The sequence below is a fragment of the Pinus tabuliformis genome, chromosome 2_2, assembly GCF_031772625.1.
Source record: "Pinus tabuliformis cultivar Carrire ecotype Pingquan chromosome 2_2, CPIR1, whole genome shotgun sequence".
NCBI classification, from domain to species: Eukaryota; Viridiplantae; Streptophyta; class Pinopsida; order Pinales; family Pinaceae; genus Pinus; species Pinus tabuliformis.
Window position 1 is genome coordinate 1,070,340,371 of NC_142300.1, and position 5,315 is coordinate 1,070,345,685.

Below are 5,315 nucleotides of genomic sequence, written 5' to 3' on the forward strand. Positions count from 1 at the left end.
GAGAACAGTGGCATAAGAAAAAGAAGGTGGATAGGCATCATTATGAGCCTTACATTAAGTCCAGTTGTCGAGGCATCTCACAAGAGTCTTCCCATTCAGATTTTTGAAAGATGAGTATGCTCCGCTCATGAAATTGATCATGAAGTACTTCAGTTGTGAGGGGAGGTTTTCTCGCCTATATGGCTATCACATTAGGTTGCTCATGCACTTGACCAGAGTGTGGATGATGAACCTCCCATTTTTCATTTGCGGGAACATAGAGAGGATGAAAAATTTCATGCAGCATAAGACCCCTAAGCAGCAGCTTAACAGTGTTTATCACTTTTCTCTTATCCGGATTTTAGTGGATCATCAGTTGGGATTGCAGGGCATTGCTTGGGAGGACTTCATCTCCCATGACTTCTTCAGCACTCCACAGGTAGTATCAGAGGCAGAGTATGAGATAGGTGGTCCTTCTCATCAGTATGAGCACCATGAGACTGCTACTATGCCAGTATTCATCACCTATCAGAGAGGTAGTAGACATTTGTTTGTAGCAGCAAAGCGAGTGTTATCTCCACCTGGGGTGGAAGGGGCCTCGCTTCCTACATCGATGACACAGGAACAGGACAAAGGTAAGGAGCCAATGCATGATGAGGGGCCTTCAGGAGAGCCATGAGGTGAATGAGAGACAGAGTTCGTTCTCCTTCATGATGATGAGATAGATACAGAACCGACAAATGCAGAGCTTAGAGAGATCATCCAGGAGTAGCAATAAGTGATTGAGGCCTTATCCCTTGACTTGGAGAGGGCTAACTGGAACATGAAATACCTGGAGAAGAGGAAAAAGCAGCTGGAGGATCAGCGGGAGATCATGGAGCTACAAAACATTCATGAGCATCGCCAAGCTACACAAAGGAGAAGAGTTGAGCTCACGTCATTGGAGCAAGAAATCAATGAGGATCGGGAGGCCAATCTCGAGAGCGTGAACATGCACTTAGAGAGGCTTCTAGACAAGGCCGAGAAGGACCATGCTTTGCTGAGACACATGGCTTATCATTACAGGGCATGGAACATGAGTGCAAGGGCCCGGATAAGGAGCTTGAAGGCGAAATTGAGCAAAGCAACAAAAGAGGCAAAAGAGGCAAAAGAGAAAGATCGGCTTTGAATCTTGGCTGAGGCTTCTTTAGCACAACATAGCACCCCATAGAGAACCTCCAGCCCAAATTTCAAGGAATTTGCGGAAATTTTGGTCACATGACAAATTTTTGGGCAAAACACAGGGTTTTTCTCCCTGTGGCGCGGTGCTGAAAATTGGGAGCTCCAAATGAAGAATGGTTTGAATTTTTGAATTCAGCATGGAAAATCATGACTACTGGTGCTTGGACAAGAAATTTGGGCACGATCTGAGTCTCCAAGAGGTCAAAAACACCCAAAAAATGGCCTCTCTGCCCCTTTTTTGACACACAGGAAGCAGTCTTGGGAGAATGAACATTTGGAAGGGACAATGAGCACCAAATTTAGAAATTCCAATTGGGTTATAAAGTAGACAGGACAGGCTTTCTAAAAAGCACACTTGGGCACATTTTGGACACCTGAAAGTGCCTCAAATCAGGCTCCAAAGTAGTGCAGCGCACAGAGAAAATGGCGCGGCGCACACAGGAAAAATTGCCAAATTTGCTTCCGTTTCGGGAAATTTCGATTCACGACTTCTCCAAGTGGGCCCGCTCATCTACATTTCGGTTTTTTGGCACCTAAGGTGGCATTTAAAGTATTTTCTCTCCAGATTGGCTTCTGTCCAAGTGGTGAAAGAAGGCAAACGGTCACCCAAGCCATTTGTCATGTTTGTAACGCTGCACCTATAGCTGATGGTTGGCTCTTCACCTTCATTTTGTAATGATTCGAGTAACTCCCCAACCCTTGGGCATTCTATCTCTTCATGGCACATTCTATATATTGTATGTAAACCATTTGCAAAGGGTTGGTTGGCTTGTAACTTCTGGGAGACTGTGGGAAAGAAACTCTACTTCTTCACTGTATATTTTTGACAGAGAATTAATGAAAGCCATTGACTCCGTTTCATGAGATTCATGTGGTTGTGAGTGTAGCAAATGTGTCTCTTATGTTTTCATATGTATTTCGTTATGTTTCATAATTCAATTCATGTTCATTTCCAGTGAAATTTTCTGAGTTAGATAAGGTAGAATTCAATTTTATTGCTCTGCCTGTGGGAAAATTTCATGTTCAGTGTTCTTCTTCTGTTGAAAAGGATTCATGTTCCTATGCCCTTTTCACTCTCCTAAATAATCTCTCCATTCCACTTTATTTCAAACTAAATTGCTACACTTTCCGCCTACCTTGCCTCATGAAGTAATCTGTGCCTTTGCATTAAATTCTCTAATCTTTGCTGACCATTGGTCCCATACCATCCCAGAAGCTCAGTCATTCATAAAAATTGTTTCTTGTATCCCTATTCACTTACTAGCCTAAGATCAATATTTCGTTGTAAGTCATCTCAGACCATTTTTGCTTATCTATTTACTGAGCGTGACTCAGAGAGAGCCCTCTCCTGTTCTGGTAGGGCTAGCTACCAGACTGAGCGTGGTTTGTGGTTACCCTGAATTTTTCCTTCCTTCAGCCTAGGGCAGATTTAGGTGCTAACATGGTCCATTACATGAGTTGGGTTAACCACTTTATTATTAAAATATGGCCTACTTATTCATCATACCTAACTAATCTAACTAATTGTAGTCCCTTTTTATAATGAGGGTAAACCACTTACAAGCATCATTAATGTGGCTAACGACTAACAAGATTTATTTACTAAACTAACTAATTGTGGTCCCCATTTTATATCACTTTATGCCCTTGGGTACACCCCTAGGTATACTACATTCCATCCCCCTTAAAGCATGTTTCATCCTCGAAACATGAGAAAAAAATAATAATAAGATCTACCCAAAAGACTAGCCCACTGGTATCATGCACATGCATCCATCCATCAAAGATAAAGGTGAACACTCATTCTATGAGTTGCCTCTCTCACTTGAGATGTAAATTGATTCTTTTGGTTCCCATGTGTAGATGTGTTGTGGGTATATCACCATGCCTCTTTGGTTGTATTCCAGGTGCATCTATCTTTGTTGCTAATCCTATGCCATATTGTTGGTTTTTGTCTTGTTGATTGAAGTCTTGTTGGGTGGTTTGGGTGGTGATATGTGGAAACATTAACTGACAAAATTTCTTTTTCGATTCCCCAACTGATAGTGCTTGAGTGGTGTCTGGCTCCATTTGTGGTGTGTGATTTAGTTTATGTGCTATCTTGTCTTGTATTATTGCTTCCACCAAGGAATCATCATCTGATGTGTTAGTTCCTATAGATCTTTCTGCCTATGCCTCCTCGGTATCAGCCTATTTACTAATGGAAATATCTTGCAAGGAATTTTTCTTCTATTTGTACCATAGCTTTAGAAATTTGTTTTGTACATTAGTATTTATGGTACTAATTATGTCCATCCATGGATATCCCAAAAAACCATGCTCCTCATCCATATCTAAAGTATAAAAGTTGGAATGTAATACATATTTATCCATGGTAACCTTCAAGTCCTTAAGTATTTGAATGAGCTCACCATCAACTTGTGTGTTGTCAATATGTTGTGTAGGAACTTGCAATATTTTGGCTGATTTGAGATTGATGAGATTATGCTTGCAACTAGGGTTAATAGAAATAATGACCTTGTCCTTGTGAATACATCCAGGAACCTGTAAGATGGAGATATAAAAAAATAGGCCTTTATGACTCTTATTTTCCTTCTTTCTAGCATGAGACCGCTTGTCCAAAATGACTTCTTTGAACTCTTCATCAAAAAGTGCTTGCATCTTGTCATGGTTAAATGATTCTACCCATATGAAAACCTCATCTTTGAAATCAATACTTGGTCCATATCTCTAAGTTACTGGGCATAGTAAATTTATATATTTTAGATATTCCTCAATAGTAGGACCATCATCGTTTCCTTTAAAAACATTTTGCTAGAACCCCTAAAATAGAGTGAGGGTTTTGAATAAAATCACTTACTTAGGGGTGATAAAATTGAAATGGTCACAACTCAACTAACATAGCTTAGAATTCTTATTATAACCTATTTTTGTAAATGGAATGGGTACTCTGCATCTTCCCATGTGACTACAATCACAAATTGGACACTTTGTAAATCATATATCTGCTGAAAACTTTCATGTCGTCACAAAAAATTCTGAAAAATAACTCATTTTAGATCAGGAATATCTCCTCCATCCAGATTCTGATTCAGATGATAATTTTTTTTTTTTAATTGGGTGTTTCTAGAGATGGAATCAGATATGCAATTAGATTATGAAAATTCTTCACCCAAATTTCCAAAAATTGATCTGAAATTTTCCGCCCACTATTTTCCACTAAAAAAATCTATGAAAAATGGTGATTTTAAATTAGCAAGATATCCTCTCTCTGGGATTTGATTTAGACAATTTTTTTTTGAACTTGGGTATTTTTTCAAGAGGAATTCAGATATGCAATTAGTGTCTAAAATTTATGCACCAAAATTTATAGATGTGATATGAAAACTCGCCAGCCACTATTTTTCCAAAAAGAAAATTTCTGCAAAAACAAAAAAACCACTTTGTCAAGGAAAGAGATCTGAAACCACTTGCTGTAAACCTACAGATATAATAAAATATCTAACAAAAATAATTTTAAGAGAAATCCAATAATATATAGAAATGCTTTAGATATTTATTAATAGAAAACCCTTGAGGTAGGGTAACACCAAATAACTACTTTTTAAGGAAGGAGAACACTCCACAATCCATATGCTTGTTAATAAAATACTAGACATATCTCCAATGGAGAGTTGCTAGCCTATATATTACATGGTAATACCATTTGTAATACCATCAACCATCAATACCACACATCCAATACCATGGGATTATCACATTATGCCTTAACTACTTATGCTCCCTTGCATAGAGTGGGTTAACCAGTTTCTTTATTAAAATATGACCCATTTGTTCATCATCCTTAACTAAAATAACTAATTATAGTAACTTTTTATAATGAGAGTCAACCACTTACAATCATCATTAATGTGCGTAACCACTTACAAGCTTTATTTACTAAACTAACTAATTGTGGTCTCCCATTTATATCACTTTATGCCCTTGGGTACACCCATTGGTACCCCATATTATCCACCCCTAGGCATACTACACCATGAATATTTTTTGTTGACTTTATTGGAACACCATTTTCTTGGTTTCTCTTGTTGATGGTTGAAGTATTCATGTTAAAC